The sequence below is a fragment of the Canis lupus genome, chromosome 27 (genome assembly GCF_048164855.1).
Source record: "Canis lupus baileyi chromosome 27, mCanLup2.hap1, whole genome shotgun sequence".
NCBI lineage: Eukaryota > Metazoa > Chordata > Mammalia > Carnivora > Canidae > Canis > Canis lupus.
The window spans coordinates 44,065,187-44,085,456 of NC_132864.1; the positions used below are offsets into that span (position 1 = coordinate 44,065,187).

A 20,270-nucleotide genomic window follows, 5' to 3' on the forward strand; every position below is an offset into this window, starting at 1 on the left:
CAGCTACAAGTCCCCTTCACAGCAAACCAGCACACATCTTGCTAAAACCATGGGCCTTCCCTCACATACTCCTGTGGCCCTGTACCACTCCTGCACCAAGAAGAGGGGAGGATAGCCACACATCAGTTCTACTGTGGCCCAGCAGTGGGCTAGGTGCGGACATCTGGTCTGACTTCAGTCTCTGCCCACCAACAAAACCTTCTCAAGGGACAACACAGGAATAGCACCCTTCAGTTTTGTGCTGCTGCATCTCTGGTCCACACCTGGTCTGACTCGATTAAAACCAAAGTAACCTCAGACAAGTCCTCTAAAATCACACAGAACAAACACTGCCCACAAGAGCCAAAGACAGCCACTCTCCACAACTGTGCTAGTGGCAAAAGTGGCTAAGTCACAACAATAGGGCAGATGCAGCACACACCAGAGACACCCCTGAAGTGCCATATTCTGGTGAACTAGGGACACTGTACTACAGAGCACTACAGGGCCTCTTCTTCATAAGGCCACTACTTTTAAGTGTAGGAGACATAGCCAACTTTCCTAACACAGAAAGAGACTCAAGGAATTATACAAAAGGAAGAGCAGAGAAATATGTCCCAAATGAATGAACAAGACAAAACCATAGCAAGAGACTGGAATAAAATAGAGATGAGTAATAAGCCTGACACAAAATTTAAAAAAAAAAAGTTAAAAAGATACTCACTGGACTTGAAAAAAGAGTGGAGGACCTCAATGAGACCCTTGAAGAGATAGAAAACATAAAAAAGAATCAGTCAGAAATGAAGAACTCCATAACCAAAATTAAAAATACAGCAGAGGGAATAAATAGTAGACTAAAGGAAGCAAAAGAATGGATCAGTTACCCAGAGAGTGTTACAGAAAGCAGTCAAACTGAGATGCCTGGGTGGCTCAGTAAGTTGAGTACCACACTCTTGATTTTGGCTCAGGTTATGATCTTGGGGTTCTGGTATTAAGCCCTACATCAGGCTCCCTGCTCAGTGTGGAGTCAGCTTCTCCCTCTCCCTCTGATTCTCCCCCCATTCTATATATATATACAATAAAACCTTTGAAAAATGAAAGCCATCAAACTAAACAGGAAAGAGAAAAAATAATGATAAAAATTTAAAATAGATTTAAGGAATGAGCAAAAGATCAAGTGTAATAACATACAAACCATAAGAAAAAGGAGAGAGAGAAGGGGGCAGAAAATTTATTTAAAGAAATAATAGAGTCTGCAGAAGAAAACAGAAATCCAGATTGAGGAGGCATACATATTCCCCCAATAAAATCAAACCAAGGAGGTCCACACCAAGACATATAGTTATTAAAACGGCAAAAGGTAGTGATAAGAAAAATTTTTAAGAGCAATAAGAGAAAAGAAGACAGTTACATACAAGGGACACTCCCCCCACACACACACCTCCCAAATGTTCTCAGTTGCTTTTTTAAGCAGAAACATTGCAGGCCAGAAAGGAGTGGCATATATATTCAAAGCACTGAAAGAAAAATAAAAAAAAAGTCAGCCAAAAATACTCTATCCAGCAAAGCTATCATTCAGAATAGAAGGAGAAAGAAATCATTTCCAAGAGAAACAAAAGTTTCAATAGTAATATAACGATAGTGGGGGACTTTAACAACTCACTTACGTCAATGGACAAATAATACAAACACATAATAAATAAGGAAACAGTGGGCTTGAATGACACATTGGACCAAATGCATTTAAAAGATATATTCAGAACATTTCACCCTAACCAGCAAAATAGGCATTATTTTCAAGTGTACATGGAACATTCTCCAAAACAGTTCACCAATTAAAAAAGAATGAAGTTATATTGTTCATCTATTCTGACCACAGTGCTATGAAACTAGAAATCGAGCACAAGAAAAAATATAGAAAAAACACAAATACATGGGAGATTTAAAAAACATGCTACTACACAATGAATAGGTCAACCAAGAAATCAAAGAGGAAATAGAAAATGACATGGAAACAAACAAAAATGAAAACACAACAGTCCAAAATCTTTGGGATACAGCAAAAGCAGTTCTAAGAGGGAATTTTATAGCAACACAGGCCTTCTACAAAAATCTCAAACAACCTAAACATACACCTAAAGAATCTAGAAAAAGAAAAACAAACACAATCGAAAACCAGCAGAAGGAAGAAAATAATAAATATGAGAACAGAAATAAAATATATGGAAACTACTACTACTACTACTACTACTAGAACAGATCAATGAAATTAGGAGGTGGTTTTTTGAAGAGATCATCAAAATTGATAAATTTCAAGCAGACTAATTCAATATAAAAAATAAGAGAGAGAGAGAGAGGACACAAAATCAAAACCAAAAAAGGTGAAATAACAGCACAGAAATACACCGGGTTGTAAAAGGAAATTATGAAAAGTTATGTACCAACAAACTGGACAACCTAGAAGAAATGGATATATTCCTAGAAACATATAACTTCCCAAAACTGAATAAGGAACAAATAGACAATTTGAATCGACTAATTATTAGCAATGAAATTAAATCAGTAATCAAAAAATCCCAACAAACTAAAGTCCAGGACCAGATTTAAAGAGGAATAAATGTCCATTCTCCCCAAACTGTTCCAAAAAATAGAAAAGGGAGGGAAACTTCTAGATTAATTCCTTGAGGTCAGACCCTGATACTAAACCTAGATAAAGGCTCCACTTAAAAGAGAGAACTACATACCAATATCCCTGATGAACATGGATGCAAAAATTTTCAACAAAATACTGCCAACTGAATCCAATAATCCATTTTACAAAATCATTCACCACAATCAAGTCGGATTTACTCCTGGGTTGTAAGGGTGGTTCAATATTTGCAAATCAATCAACATGATACATCACCTCAGTAAGAAAAAGTATAAAAACAATACGACCATTTCAATAGACACAGAAAACACATCTGACAAAGTACAACATCCATTCATGATAAAAACCCTCAACAAAGAGGTTTAGAGGAAACACACCTCAATATAATAAAGATATATGAAAAACCCAAAGCCAACATCATACTCACTGGTGAAAAACCGACAGCGTTTCCCCTAACGTTAGGAACAAAACAAGGATGTCCACTCTCAACACTGTTATTCAACACAGTCCAGGAAGTCCTACCCACAGTAATCAGACAATAAAAAGAAATAAAATGCATCCAAATCAGCATGGAAGAAGTAAAACTTTCACTGCTTGCAGATACTATAGATAGAAAACCCTGAAGACTCCACCAAAACGCTACTATAACTGATAAATGAATCCAATAAGGTCACAGGATACAAAATCAATTTACAGAAATCTGTCTACACATTAACAATAAAGCAGCAGAAAGAGAAATTAAGAGAATAATCTCACTTACAGTTGCCCCTAAAATAATTAAATACCTAGAAATAAACTTAACCCCTAAAATAATGAAACATCTAGAAATAAACTTAACTACAGTCTGAAAACTGTAGAATACTGATGAAAGAAATTGAAGAGGATACAAACAAATGAAAGACATCCATGCTCATGAATGGGAAGAACAAATATTGTTAAAATGTCTATAATACCCAAGTGATCTACAGACTTGACCAATCCCTATTAAAATACTAAAAGCATTTTTCACAGAACTAGAACAACAACAACAACAAAAAATCCAAAAATTTGTATTGAATCACAAAAGACCTGGAATAGCCAAAGCAATCTTGGAAAAGAAAAACAGAACTGAGGTATCACAATTCCAGACTTCAGTTATATTTCAAAGATGTAGTAATCAAAACTGTATGGTACTGGCACAACATAGACACATAGATCAGTGGAATATAATAGAAAGCCCAGAAATAAACCCACAATTGTATAGTAAATTAATCAACAAAAGAGGCAAGAATACCCAATGTGAAAAAAAAAAATGTCTCTTCAATAAATAGGCATTAGAAAAACAGGACAGCTACATTCAAAAGAATGAAACTGGACCACATTCATACACCACACACACACACACACACACACCCTCAAATATGAGACCTGAAACCATAAAAATCCTTGAAGAGAGATCACACAGTTATTTCTCTGACATCAACCACTTCAATATTTTTCTAGATATGTTTCCTGAGGCAACAGATCAAAAGCAAAAATAAATTACTGGGACTATATCAAAAAACTTCGTCACAGCAAAGGAAACCATCAACAAAACTAAAAGGCAGCCTATGGGATAGGAGAAGATATTTGCAAATAATATGTCTGATAAAAGGTTACATATTTCCAAAATATGTAAAGAACTTATGCAACTCACACACACACACACACACACACACACAGGTAATCTAATTAAAAATAGACAGAAGACATCCAGATTGCCAACAGACACATGAAAAGATTCTCAACGTCACTCATCAAAGGGAAATGTAAATCAAAACCACAATGAGGTATCACCTCACATCCCTCAGAATGAAAAAAAAAAAAAAAAGGCAAGAAACAACAAGTGTTGGCAAGGATGTGGAGAAAAAGGAATCCTCCTGCACTCTTGGTAGGAATGCAAATGGTACAGCCACTGTGGAAAACACTATGGGGGTTACCAAAAAAAATTAAAAATAGAACTACCCTAGGATCCATTGGCTATTTACCCAAAGAACCTGAAAACACTAATTCAAGGGACATATGCATTCCTATGTTTACAGGATTATCTGCAATAATCAAATTATGGAAGCAGCCCAAATGTCCATCAACAGAATGAATGGATAAAGAAGATGTGATATTTGTATATATTATGCCATAATACAGTCTTAAAAAAGAAGGAAATCTTGCTATTTGCACTATGGAAGGATCTAGAGCATATAATGTTAAGTGAAATATGTCAGTCAGAGAAAGACAAATACACTCATGTGGAATTTAGGAAACAAAACAAACAAAGAAAAAAAGAGACAAAACAAAGGCTCTTAACTATAGAGAACAACTGGTGGTTACCAGAGGGGAAATAGGGGGGTTGCATGAAATAGGTGAAGGATTAAGCAAATTTATTGTAATGATCGCTGAGCAATGTGTAGGATTATAGAATCATCATATTGTACATCTGAAAGTAATGCAACACTGTATGTTAATTATGTTGAAATCAAATAAATAAATATTAAAAGTAAATTAAAAATACAGAAAGAATGCAAGAGATATTTCAAAAAAGTACTAAAAGCCAATAGACAGAATTAGAACTACAAGAAAACAAAATGGTTTCTGAAATAAACGACTCAATAGGAGAGAGACGCAAGATAGAACATGAACAGAAAATGCTATCCATCCATCCATCCATCCATCCATCCATCCATCTATCCTTCCATTCATCCATCCACCCCGGCCCACCTATCCTTCATGCATCCATCCATTCATTTATCTATGCTTCCATCCATCCATCTAATCATTCATTCAGGCACCCATCCATCCATCCCTTCATCTATCTATCCTTCCTCCCATTTATCCATTTACCTATCTATCCATCCATCCATCCATCCATCCATCCATCCATCCATATGCTCAGTAGCTCCAAACACAACTCTTGGTGTTCATGAGTGATTTTGAAAAACAGATGATAATAATAATGAATACTACTATTTTGGCTATTTCTTTTTTTCTCTAAGTTTATTTATTTATAATGTCTACATCTAACATGGGGCTGGAACTCGTGACCCCGCAATCAAGAGTCACATGCTCCACCACCTGAGCCAGCTAGATACTCCTGGTTTGACCATTTTTAACAAAAAACTCCTATGAATGAATATTACTTATTTGCAAGCATGTATTTAAATTACAGTAGAACATTAAGGCACTGCCAGGCTGAAGAACATGGAAGAGAATGCTCCTGTTCTTAGATAATGAATAAAGGTCTAAATTATAAAGTGATGAGCTGGATGAATTATGAGAAAGTAATGGGTTTAAGTTTCATTGATTCAAAGTTATGATTGAGCAGCTCATTTCTCTGATGTAAGCAGAAATGTAATTAAAAAGGAACTGCAACTCATTAAAAAAAAAAAAAAAAAGTCTACAGCCTGTACATCACTCTGAGTCAGTTAGGAACTTACTGAGGAACTTGATAATTCTATTTTTACCGGGTTTTTTTTGTTGTTGTTGTTGTTCTGTTTTGTTTTGCTTTTAGCACCAAACTGCAGTCTCAGGCTGAAATGAGGATGAATTAGCAGCATCCATGTGAGCAGCTGAGCTGAATAACAGTTGGCAGTAATGAGGAGCCCAGAAGGCAGCCTGGCATTCTGGGGAGCAGCACATCAGGCCTCACTTAGGGTGACAACTACTCCTGTGCACGGATGGTTGTCACTGGACAGCACACGAGCCGAATGGAAATCTGTCTGGCCTAGTGTGGGCGACAGTAATGAGCGCCATCAAGCAAACCTCCTCCTTCTTAACAAGGTTTTGTCCAAGTTGCAGAGAGTGTTCTAGTTGATTTACGTATTAACTCTTCTTTTTCTTATGTGGGGTTGGGGGTGGATGGTGGCTGTAAAAGCCTTTAATTCCCCTTCCTGGAAAATGGTCTATAAACTCGGAAATATTTAATAAGAAAGTAAATTCTACGGAACTTAATCTTCCAAGAAGATAAATTTTATTATAAATACTCATTAAAAAGATAAGCATATAGATTTATACAATGAGCTGGATTCTATAGGTCATGCCTCAAAACAAGTCTCAGTATTGTTATTATGCTCTGGGGGTGGGAGTGCATGCGTGTGTTGGGACAGGGAGTGAATTCCTGACAGGTGAACCTCGGTGTCTCAGGCAGGTGAGTGTCCAACTCTTGATCTCAGCTCAGGTCTCAATCTCACGCTCCCATCCTGGACTTACCATGGCCGCTACCTGAACTGTATCTTTTGTGTTCTTCATCCCTCTCTTCCTAGCAAAAGCCAGCCTATCATTTCATACTTAATGAAGTTCACCTTCTTAACAACACCCTTCATCTATCCTTCCACCCATCTATCCATTCACTTATCCATCCATCCATCCATCCATCCATCCATCCATCCATCTATATGCTCAGTAGCTCCAAACACAACTCTTGGTGTTCATGAGTCATTTTGAAAAACAGACGATAATAATAATGAATACTACTATTTTGGCCATTTCTTTTTTTCTTTAAGCTCATTTATTTATAATGTCTACATCTAAATGGGGCTGGAACTTGTGATTCTGCAATCAAGAGTCACATGCTCCACCCCTGAGCCAACTAGATGCCCCTGGTTTGACCATTTTTAACAAAAAATTCCTATGAATGAATATTACTTACTTGCAAGCATGTATTTAAATTACAGTAGAAAGTTAAGGCATTGCCAGGCTGAAGACAGTTTTCTTTCCTTGAACTTGCATCCTATGTATGTACTTACAAGGAAAGGTCACATGGTTTTTGGGGGGAGTCATGAATATCTGAATATAACACACCTTTTCTTACTAGTGTTCAAGGTCCTTAAAGGAGGTCTCAGTCTTTCCCCAGAAGCAGATCCTGAGGCTTGTGCCCCACTGTTCTTTTCAAAGTACAACCCCAGAGAAGCAGGATTGGGAGGGTAGGGAGAGGAGAAGACAGGGAAGGGGGCAGAGCCAGGGTTACAGGATATTACTGAGCAGGTGTCTGCAGGTGTTATGGGCCATGGGTCACTGGGTTTTGAAGGACTGTCATCAGAGAGGTTGAATAAATGTTTCCCAGGGAGATAAAGTCACAGGCAAGCTCCTATTCCCACCGATGGAAGGGAACATTAACTCCCTGTGCAAGTCAGCCGCATTACATGGGTGCCAAGAGGGTCCCAAGGTGCCCCATGCCTCCGTGGCAACAGTGAAGCCCCTGAGGCGACCCCCGGTCATGCATTGCCCCCAGAAGGGCTGGAGATGAGAGACATGCTGCCCTGTGGCCACCGGGCCCCGAGGCAGTACCCGAGAGCCCTCTGGGTTAGTATATGGACATCATAAAGCTGGAACCAGGAGCTGGAGCCCATCTTTGACACACACTCTGTATTACAAGAGTATTTTATACATCACAGTCATTAAAGTACTTAGCGAGTAAATAACAGAGTTGAAGAAGTATAATGGAAAGTTCAAAGTGAATGTCACATTAGAAGTGAACAGTTCTGACAAAAGTGAAATAAAATACAATGAGCACAATAGGTTAATCATTTTGAAATGTTTAAGACTGGAAAGAGTTCTCGTTTGCTGCTATTGTTAAGTACGAAGTTATGTAAATCACTTGTACTGGGCTTTGTTAATGAGTTAAAGTCAGGGCAGCTTTCAAATCCTACTTGTGGTGACAATAGGTGTGTGATCTCATGCATTCCATCTGTGATGGGAGGAATGAATGTGATGACATCTAAGCTTCTTCCTAAACTTTGAAACTGATGCGCTTAAGATCCTCTGTCGATGGAAAAGACGTAAACGTTTACTTAACAGATACTGTTCAGCACAAATCTCATGCTTAGGCACCTGTCATGTTGCCAGCAAGACACAGCAGTGAACACAAGAGACTTTAGGTCCCACCATCTTGGAGCTTAAATCCTAGTGTGCAGGGTCGTAAAGCAAAATAAGAGTGTGGTGTGTCAGAGGCCATCAGTTCAGAGCAGCTAAAGTCAAGGTGTATGATCAGTAGGCCAGAGGGCGAATGAGCTGAACAGGGTGACCAGCGCCAGCCTCTCTGGAGTGGGTGGTGAAGGGTTCAGGCTTGGGAATAATGCAGGAGCAATGTCCTCGCCAGAGTGGACAGCGCCAGGGTCCTGACGGCGGTGGGGGCCGCGTGTGCTGGGACCATGATAGAGAACTCAGGAGCTCGAGCCAAGTTGCAGAGATGCAGCCAACTTGGGCCCTGCACCAACGAGCGAGTCAAGGGGAGGTTAGGGCGTGCAGCACCCCCAGGGCATGGAAAGAATTTGGCTTTTATTCCAAATGAGATGGAGAGTCACTGAGGATCTAGAGCACTGAAGCCAAGTGGTTTGGCTTTCAAAGGCTCGGTTGGGCTGCTGTGTGGTAACAGATTACAGCGGGGTGAGGAACTGAACAGAGGCACGGAAGGAAACAGTTTCTAGAAGATACCTCTGACAACGATGCTCAAAAAATTAGTAACAGCTAAAACGACTGTAACGCGTCTGGATCTTTTAATTTAGGTTTTTTACAATGTGGTCCTCAGAGAGACTAAAAGTTCTACCTTCCCAAAGTCCACTAGAAGCCCAGATCCCTTTCTGCAGCAATCCAGAGGTAAAATCCCGCTATCACAGACACGTAACATTTGGCGCCATGGAAAGTGATAAGAAGAAAATAAAAAAGAAAGATATAAATAGGGCCATGTATCTTTTGTATTGGTCACTGAAAAAAAAAATTCATTGCGAGTATGCTTCACAATGTCATGAGATCATCAATGTCCCCATCAGCAGAGGAAAGGTCACACAAAAGTGAAAGAGGACACTTCAGAAGAGGGGAAGGTGTAATCATTGTTGTATCCCTTCTCTATTGCTGCCGTAACAAATTGTGACAAAACTGGTGGCTTCTCCCGTGATTCTTCTGAAGGTAGAATTTGAAAAATGCATCTCCTTTGACTAAAATCACCACGTTGGCAGGGCTGTGTTCCTTCCACAGGCATAAGAGGAGACCTGTTCCTTGCCTTTCCATGTCCTAGAGTCTGGCCACCTTCCTAGGTGCATGTTTCCGATGATCCTCAAAACCAGCAATGGCTGGTGTGTGCCACCTGGCATGACGTCTTCTGTGTCTCCCTCCCATCATAAAGGGTGCTTATGATCCACCTTGGACCCACCTCAATAGTCCAGAATAATCTCCCCATCTCAAGGACATAGGATGAGCAACTTTAATTCCTGCCTGCCATATGCCATCACATATTCTGAGGTTCTGGGATTAGGACTCTGGCATCTTCTGGGGGCCCTTCACTCTGCCTACACCAATGCTGGGTAGATTGAAGGTGATGATGCCAGATAAATCTCTCCCTTGCACCATAGGCTTTTGTCAAACTCGATTTGAACATATGTCCTAGGCTATATGGCACATTTCAAAACTTTCCCATTTAACTATTTTATCTTATGAAGCCATCACATCTTTCCAGACGACAACAGATAACAGCCATGTTACCATATTACCACATTTCTCTGTGTGATTTTGAGAGGAGGTATCTGTGCAGACTTTCTGATACCTGTTTAATCTTGGTTATCCCTGGAATGCATGCATTTTATTTTTCAGAAGGTGACTAGAGAAACTGTGAGCAGAGAACATAAAGATAGTTAGGATGTGCCTACTCATTACCACTGACATGATGAACTGATAAAAGCCCCCACTTAAGAGGGATGATGAGGCTAACTCCAGACTGAACAAGCCACACTTGGAAAATATTCTAATATACTGACCATTGAATGGTGAAGACTCAGCCATGTGGAAGGCCATGGGAAAAGGCTAGCTGCATATATTCCTAGAAAGTTGGTTTGGCTTTTTTTTTTTTTTTTCCATTAAGAGACTGTAGATTTCCACTGCAGATTTCCATATTCAGAGTGACAGACACTGGCTAAAAATATTAGGTCTGAGGAGACAGTCCTTCTTCTGGAGCATATGCTTTCCTCAGATACTTGAATTTAAGGCCCCCTTTCTAGATAGGAGAGAAATGCCATCATGCTTTGGGATGGCAGCTCTGGATTATGTAAGAAGGGTACTTCTTTCCCTTTATTTTTCAGCAAACACCGTCATCTTCCAGTAATTTTCCAAAATGACCAACACAAGGGGAAAGAGACAAGGCACCTGCTACATGTCTAGACCTTTTAGAAAACATGGAGTTTGCTTCTTTGGCCACATATATGCAAATCTACAGGAAAGGTGAGGTCTACAATAGAAGGGAATGGGCACTGTTCAAGAAGGAATGCCCCACACATGTTACGGTGAGAAAATTGAAAGAGTCCACAGTGTCACCCGGCATGCCGTTGGCATAGTTGTGAACAAACAAGGTAAGGGCAAGATTCCTGCCAAGAGAATGAATATAAGTGTTGAGTATATTAAGTGCTCGAAGAGCCAAGGTATCTTCCTGAAGCATGTGAAGGAATATAATCAGAGAAAGAAGGAAGCCAAAGAGAAAGGCACTTGGGTTCAACTGAATCACCAGCCTGCTCCACCCAGGGAAGCACACTTTGGAAGAACCAATGAAAAGGAGCCTGTGCTGCTGGAACCCATTCTCATTGGATTCGTGGTATGGTAAGGGTAAAATAATTAAATATCCGAGGATTGTAAAAAAAATAAAAATTAAATTAAATTAAATTAAATTAAATTAAATTAAAAATCTACCTCTTTCACAAGTGACGCATTACCCAGTACTGGGCTTTTCTAGAGATGTAAGGATTTATGTTCTTTGAAAAGAACCATATTGCATGCTGAATTTTAAATGTCTGTATGTTGAAATTTTCATCACTGCCTTACAATCTACAGCATAATTTTTGTTGAAAGTTACAGAGTTGCCTCGATTCTCACTGTATTTGCAGAAAGAATGGGTTAGGTGTCCACCACTTGGTTGAAATGCTTCACAAAATGCTGTGTCGGCATGAAAGGAGCCAGAGGGTATGACCTGCAGGATGAGTACCCTGCAGAAAAGGGGCTAGAGGTGCAGATCTGGGGTCAGATTTCGGGGCAGATACATATCCCTAGAAATCTCTAGACACCTCATAAATGATTGAATTCTTACATATAATCACATAAAATTGGGGTCAAGCTTTTTACTCAGGCAATTGGGGAAAACATGATTTTTAGACCAGGGAACCCCAAGACATAAGTGCTGGATACATGAGGAGAAGGTGTAATAAATACTCTGAATGAACTTAAAAAGTTTATTTAGGGTTTGTCTTGCAAGCCGACCCTGTCCCCCACATGTGGTTATATGAGTTAGTGGCGTGCTGCTACAGATTTGCATTTTGTTCGAAGTTCCCATTTGGAAAGCCACATTTGGTGCATACCAATAGAAGAAGATGACAAAACAGGACAAAAAAAAGAGTTTGTAGATGATGAAGCAGCACACAGGGCCACTGAGTCACCCATTGATAAGCATATCCTAGCACCCTACAGTATAGGCACCAGTAACTGTAAATCACCACCAGCTGGAAGCAAAAGGAGCATAGAGATGAACTTCTCCTTTTCAACATAATATACAGGTAACAGTAGTATAACAAGTGCTGTGCTGTGCTCCTAAATACTGCAAGTGACGTGGTGCATGCTGAAATTTCTCTTTGCCCTCATGTGTTGGGTTGTAAAATATTTGATGTAAAAAGAGAAAGCCAAAGAAAGTAAAATTAAATTGCTTTAAAGGAAGGAACTTCTTTCATAAACCACCAAGCATACACACACACACATAAAACACACGCTGGCAGTGGCAGGCAGCTTCTGAAAGGGCTCTCAGTGATGTCCTCCCCCTGATATTCATAGACTGTCCACTCCCCATGATTGTGGATTTGAGATTAATCATCTTGAGATGAAGTCCTTCTGAGACTAGACAGAGAAGAGCATGACTTTTTTCTTGCTCCCTGTGGGGTCTTACCCTCTTACTTTCTCTGTTGCGAGCTGCTTTATGGAGAAGATCCATGGAACAGACCATGTGGAAAGCCCCTGGCCAATAGCCATTAAGGAAGGGACGGGGCCCTCCCTCCAAGAGTCCAGGAAAAACAGCCCCACCAGTGACCTAGGAAGTGTCCACTCACTCCCTAGGTGAACTTCAGGATCACTGGGGCCCCCACGGAGATCATGCCTGAGCTTTGTGAACCATTCACTCCCGGGAACCCTGCTAAGCACAGTCTGGACTTCTGACCTACAGAAACTGTGAGATAATAAATGGTTGTTGTTTTAGTGACTAAGATTTGGAATCACTTAGTAAATAGAAATGTATAACTAATACACAAGAATACCCAGACACACAAGAGAAAATACATTTTTAGGGTGAAAATAGCCCTAGATGTTGGAATGACAGGTGGCTGCCATAAACTATTCAAGTTCAACGTATCATTTGACTGCAGTGTGAATATCATAAAGTGTCTTCTCCTTCAAATAGAAAACTAGACTATTGCACAAATGCATACAGTGTATTTAAGAAAGTCATAGAAAACAGGTTATGGGAAGTATTAAAAGATTCAAAGTCAGAATTTATATTTTAAAGAGAATGTCAAGGATTCCAAACACACACACAGCTCCTCTTGGTGTAATTATTACTCTTAATACTATATTATAAAAAGTTCTGAGTAACAAATCTGTGGCAGGTCTAAGCCCATACATTTCAAAGACACATTTTGGTTTTGCTTACAAATGTTCCCTCTGTACTGTTGCCAACAAATTGCAAAGGCCCCTCTTCTAAAAAAAAAAAAAAAAAAAAAAAAAAAAAAAAAAAAAATTAATTCCACCACTAAGTGAATTTTAGAAGTAAAAATTCCTTCATGACATGAAATTATGTTAATTTTTCAATACAAACTCCCCCCTCCTATTTTGTTAATCAGCACTTCATGAGAAGGGGGAAAATCAAGTCTTTCGAAGGCAATTGTACCTCAATGATTCAAATCAACTCACCAGGCTGATGACTGGCAGACAATAAAAAAAATAATAATAAATTGTCCTATCAAAGTTGAGTTGATTACTACTTACTACCTACCTGTGTTCTTCTAAGATTTTATAAATTGCCTGTGATTGGCGCTCAGATGAAATTAGCTTGCTGATTGCCTGTAACCATAGGAAACACTATTCAAAAGAGAAGTAAAACAGAAACCAGCCCTTTATATGCAGAGTGAAAGAAATGAAAAAAAAAAAAAAAGAGAAGAAAGTGATCTAATCAGGAGTGTTGCGCAAAATTGACATAAAAGAATCGACGAGAATATAATGTCTCTCATAAGGGCGAAGGAGTTGTCTGTTGAAGTCGGCATGTGTCTGTTGCTGAGTGATGGACAGATGCTCTACTTTCACAACACACTAAATCTGGCACTGAACTCGGATCAGACTGGCAGGGGTTTCTGGCTGGATTCCATATCGTGCCATTACTTCCTGGGATTTTCATGTTCTAGGCAGGTTTAGAAACTTGTGGGTTTATTTAAGTTAAAATAAGACTGTGTTTAGAAAAGTACAGAGGGGACATGAGCAGAACCTACTGATTTAGAAACTGGTTAATATACACGAACAAGATATAAAATCATTCTGCAGTGAAGGCCCAAGTATCGTCCACACATTTCTTGAATAGCTTCTAAGTGTCTAGGAGGTTTAATCACTAGTTACAATATTGTTGAGTGAGCCAGAAATTACAGAAAGGAAGATATTTTTTATGGGATATTTTCTTGGAGCTGTAGCAGGGGAGCAGGAATCTGAGGTAATAGCAATATAATTGATTGGAAGAGTAGTCAGAACATCCTGTCCCCTGAACAGTGAGAGAAGGAGCTCCAAATTCACTAAATGCTCCCCTTTAACCTCTTCACAATTATGTCACCATTAAAAATCTTTAAAACAAAAAAATCATGTCGCCATTACTTTTTCACATTTCAAAACATGCCCCAATGGCCATGTTTTAGATTCTTTCACATTTTCGGCTTTAAAATGGCCTCTTGGCACCTTGACCTCACACCATAAACTAGTAAACTATGCCACACAGAAAGATACTTAATTCTGGGAATATTTCATGGCATCCGGTAATTTCCAGTCACGGAGACGACTGCACTGCTCAACCCCTGGGAATAGCAATGCTAGAAACCAAGGGTCTCAAGCTACCCTTGACAGCTTCAGCTTCTCTGGCCCATATGCCACCGTTGCCCATGTGCCCCATTCCCATGTGTCCACCAACGTCAATGACTATAGTTTGCCCCAGGAGTGGAGGGTTTATTCCACATTTTCCTTCATTCTGGTGCATCATTTGGGAGGAACAAGTTATGACAAGAGCACCAATAGCCAATCACGAAATTTAGCACATACTCTGAGCTGCACATCAAGATGACACGCCTGACCCTCATAATCACACCTCAAATGTGCAAGTTAAGAAGATTGAATAAACTGTAAAGATTCAATAAAGATGAATCACTTCCCTAAAGTCATACAATCAGTAAGTAGGATCACTGTAATGTGACTCCACATCTTTCTGACTCCAAAATGTTTCGTTCAAACTGAACTACCACCAAAAAGATCCACATTCATGTAACATTACTCTTCAATGTCCTGGATGGACCTCGTGGTTAATTTGGTAAAAATCCATTGCCCAGAGACTCTCTGATTTACTCTCTTCCAAAATGTCTATCTATATTATACATCAACCATTGTTTGGGAATAACTGTGGCTGGTCCAACGCATTTCTGTTCCCTCCTATTAAGATTTACCTGTCACCCACCTGTCCAGCTTACAATGAAGACCATGTTCTTATCGAACAGGAAGTCCCTGGGGCCTCATCTCATTTTCTTATCCCTGTACACTCACCGCACCAATATACTAAGAACAGCCTTAGTTTGTGGGAATAGTTAAGTTTAAATGACTCTCATTTATTTATTGAACTCAAAGTCCCGCTATTATCATTTACATTATTATTTCTAGAGAATGTAGGAATTCACTTACAGAAGAACAATATAATCTCTGTGTTGTCCATTTATTGCTAATACTGGAAATATAATTTGCAGAAGCACAGCCAGGATCATAGCACAGATAATAGGCCTCTGAAATTCCGTGTTCCAAATGCCTTTCCCGGCAGCAACGGGATACATACGCAGTTATTTGTGTACTATCCATTGAAAGTATGTAAGACGAGTTGTGTGTCTCTCGCAAGAGAGGAGCTCTGGTGTGGTTCCTATTGAAAAAAAAAATTCTGTATATCAAATAATCGATTAATTCGACACTGGGGACCATGGAGACATCTACAAACTAGTTGAGAGGCACACAGATACTTCAGCATCCAGGAGTCTCATAAGTATCCTAAGGAGTTATAGGCATGGGAGCAACTTCAGTTCAATTATTTTTCCCTTGTGCATGCTGCCTTAGTACTTATGTTCAACGTTCTTCGTTTTGATATTAGGTTGAAAATTATCTTGCGCTCTTACGTGGCAAGTCTTAGGCACAGAGCTATTGTCATGTTTGGCCAGATAAGTCTCTGTCATGGGGGATGTCCTACGCATTGTAGAAAGCTCAACAGCATCCCTACCCTTTCTCTACCTGCTGATGACACCCCCTTTCCCAGCTGTGACAACCAAAAATGTCTTCAGACGGGGCCCTAATGTCCCCTTTTAGGCAGGATCATTGTTGGTGAAGAACCGCTAATCTAAAAAGGTTTGCTGCTATGTCTCATGTAGAAATAAAATATATTTTTTAAAGATTTTATTTATTCTTGAGAGACACAGAGAGAGAGGCAGACTCAAAGGCAGAGGGAGAAGCAGGCTCCATGCAAGGAGCCCGATGTGGGACTCGATCCTATGTCTTCAGCATCGCACTCTGGGCCGAAGGCAGGTGCCAAACCGCTGAGCCACCCAGGCATCCCACAAATAAAATATTAATCCTAGAGATCACAGCATGTTTGCATGTGGGTACTTCCTGGGTCATGGGTCCCCAAGATCACACGCAGGTTCGACGACTCACGAGGAGGACTCACGGAGCTCAGGATATAGGCGCATTCACAGCTATGATTTATTTCATTGAGAGATTACAAAGCAAAATCAGCAAAGGGAAGATAGAACAAAGTTCAGAGGAAACCAGGTACAAGTCCTTTGGAGTCACACAGATGCAGGTGATTCTTCCAGCAAGGAGTTATAACAACACCTGACATTTTGTCCATCAAAGGAGCTCATTAGATACTTAATGCTCACTACGTACGTGGCGTGTATGAAAGTTCCAGACTCTGAGACAGGAACCAGGTGTGTAGCCAAATCCACCTTGTTTATACAATTTACGTACCATGAACCATGCTTATCAGTTAGCAATGATGGGAATTTTCAAGAAATCCAAGTTCCCCAATGCTGGCCCGGATTCCACCTTGCAAGCACATCATCCTAAGCGTAGTCTCAACCTTGCTCTGCTAACTCTTTCTGCACCCTTCCCTACACACAGTCCTGTGATACTGCATTTCAGGCACCCCAAGACTTCCAGAATGAGTCAGTTTAACTATTAAGTCATCAATCTAAACTGTTTTCCGTAAGAATTCATGAAACTTCTTTACTTAGACTTTCTGTTCCTAGGGATTCTTAGCCCTAAATCGGGGGGGGGGGGGGGGGGGAATGTTCCAGGCAATGAAATATAATCACAGATTTTAGGATTAAATGGAAGATTGTAGCTAATTTAATTTTGCCACCCTTGACATGCATTTCCAGAAATCTCCAAATAATTCAATATGCCCCAGAGGAGTCCATTTTCAGTGAAGAGAACATGGTGCATGGCAATGTTCTGATCATATAATTTTCAAACACAATCACTCAGAAAATGAGGTTACTTTAAGTCTAGACCACATGAACAACCCTTTCCTGCCAAGAAGCCTATGCCATTTTTAAAGATAAAATCACTCAGTGATTACATTTTTTAAATAGTTGAGCAGTCTACTGTCCTTCAATCCAGGCAAAGTGCTCTGGATTAATTGGATGGTTTGCAAAAAGTAGCTTCATATGATTTTTTTTAAGAACAGAATAAGCCTCTCTTTACGTGGTAATGAATGGTGAAACCCCTCCTACCATCACAGGACCCTCTTTATAAACCCACCCTGAGGGTTAGTTTAGGTTTTATCCTTGCAGTATTTTTTTTAATATTTTATTTTTTATTTATTCGGGAAAGAGAGAGAGAGAGAGAGAGGCAGAGCTACAGGCAGAGGGAGACGATGGCTCCACGCAGGAAGCCCGACGTAGGACTAGATCCTGAGCCAAAGGCAGATGCTCAACCGCTGAGCCACCCAGGCATCTCTTACTCTTGCAGTATTGTTGGCCACCAACCCTCCTCTCTTCGGAGTACAGTCTTCAAGAACAATCCTTGCTCCTTTCTCTCACCTTGGTCTCCCCAGAATCTTGCACAGTCTGTGTCAAATAGAATCTAACAAATGTTTTCTTTTCTTTTTTTTTAAATAAGGCTGTTGGGGGGCACAGCCCAGAGTCCATGTATCCTCAGGGTATTTTAGGTCATTAGTTTAAAGGCAAACATAATTTTAGAAACAAGTATAATAAGGACAAAAGAGAATTCCTTATAGGATTTGTTTCCTGCACTGTGAGGTGCGTTAAGAACGAGTTCCAGAGGGACCCTGATACCATTCTAAAGATCCTGAACAGGCTGAACAGGGCTCGGGAAAGCCTTCAGTTGTGCCAGACACCTCTGACATAAACAGGCATAAGCGTCTCCCACAGTGGGCCAGAAAAACATTATCTTCGGTGCTTGCAAGGATTGGAAAGCATGCATCAGATGGAGCACTTTGCTCTGAAATGCTGTCCTCATTCCCTGTACTGTGCGTATTTCTGGTTAGACAGAGAAGATGCATTGGGCCCAGGCCCCAGTCAGGAGTCTGTGCATCATTCCTTCTAACTCTCCCTCTGGGTTGTGATAGCTACTTTTGTTTCCTTGTGAACAGCTGTACCTTAAGCGAACTATCCTGTACCCCTATTTTCCAAAAGGTGAAAAGGGCTCAGCAAATGGTGGTGTCTGAAAGTTAGCGTAATACACCTGCTAGGTGCGAGTGCTCCAGGGAGTAAGGACCAGTTAGACGAGCCAGTGAGAGCATCCTTCTGACTCCAGGCCAAACTTCTGCAGTATGCAAAGCGGCTTCAGTAACTACTCAAATAACTTTTTATTTAAGATATTTAGGTTAAATGTAATATTTTTGTGACAACACGGACCCAAAGTTCATAATGATGATAATTTATAGGCACTGCTACTTTTAGAACCAAGAAAAAAAAATACATTATAAAACAGTTGCCTTTTAAATAAACTGTTTCCTGGATCCTAAATGATGATAAAAGTTCACCTTAAGGAACCTATTAGAAGAATCCAAAACTTTATTCTTTGGCCTGATTACCGGAAGATAATTTATATTTGAAATATTTTCATAGCATTTCCAGTTCCTTTTGTAAAATCCAGAACTCCACTTACTCATTTTAATGGCTATATTTTTTTTGGAAGTTCTTCAAATTGGCTCCATACATTCTTCTTAGAGAGAAACAGAAATCATCCAGTTACTTCCCTCTGAGTGCTTTTGCTTGTTATTCACTTTTATTGTACCTTTAAGCAGAGATCACACAGGTCAAGGCAATTGACAAAATTAAATGTTGATAGCAGAGTTGGAAGTTTAAAAACCTAGGCGTCTTTTTTTTTTTTTTTTTTTTTTTGAGTAAATGAGGGAGACTATGGGCTCTGGAGTAATACAGACCTGGGTCTGAATCCTGATTTTGCCACTATCTGGACTAATTATTTTGAGCATCTTTTTTTTTTTTTTTTTTTAACTTCTTAGTTTCCTCACACACTAAAAGGGGTGTGTGTGTATGTGCACACGCCTGTGTTTGGAGTGCAGGATGTTAGTGCTCTCATTAGAAACAAATATTATCATGGTTCCTACTACCCAGACAGATGCAGCCCCTCCCTCTCTTACTTTCATAGCTCCATCCCTCTCTTCTTCCTCTTTTTTGGTCTCCCTTTCTTTTAGGGTAATTTAAAATACAGTTGGAGAAATTAATCAGGATTAAAAAAAAAAGTTAAAGTCAGGGTAAATAACTATAGTCGCTATTGCTTTTTCTCTTTAAGCACTCTGGTCAACCAATAAAAGGTAGCAGTCCAGGGACACCTGGTGGCTCAGCGGTTGAGCATCTGTCTTTGACTCAGGGAGTGATCCCAGAGTGCCAGGATCGAGTCCCATGTAGGGCTTCCTGCATGGAGCCTGCTTCTCCCTTGCCTGTGTCTCTGCCTCTCTCACTGTGTCTTTCATAAATAAATAAAATCGGGATCCCTGGGTGGCGCAGCGGTTTGGCGCCTGCCTTTGGCCCAGGGCGCGATCCTGGAGATCCAGGATCGAATCCCACGTCGGGCTCCGGGTGCATGGAGCCTGCTTCTCCCTCTGCCTGTGTCTCAGCCTCTCTCCTCTCTCTGTGTGACTATCATAAATAAATAAAAATTTAAAAAAAAAAAATAAATAAATAAATAAATAAATAAATAAAATCTTTAAAAAAAAAAAAGGTAGCAGTCCTAATGAATAGAGATTAATTAGAGCAAACACTTGGTAGTAAGAGTATAAAAAGAACTAATTTCCACTGGGATGGATCAAATCATTAAAAAAAAAAAAATGAGTTCACTGTGA

The 20,270-nt window shown here is 39.9% G+C and overlaps 1 protein-coding gene and 1 pseudogene across 1 annotated transcript in view; one reads left to right on the forward strand and one right to left on the reverse strand.

Annotated features, from left to right (window-relative positions):
- PCDH15 (protocadherin related 15) overlaps nt 1–20,270 on the reverse strand; it is an 876,905-nt gene that overhangs the window by 795,131 nt on the left and 61,504 nt on the right. The window lies entirely within an intron of this gene.
- On the forward strand, nt 10,743–11,225 carry LOC140619040 (large ribosomal subunit protein eL21-like; annotated as a pseudogene).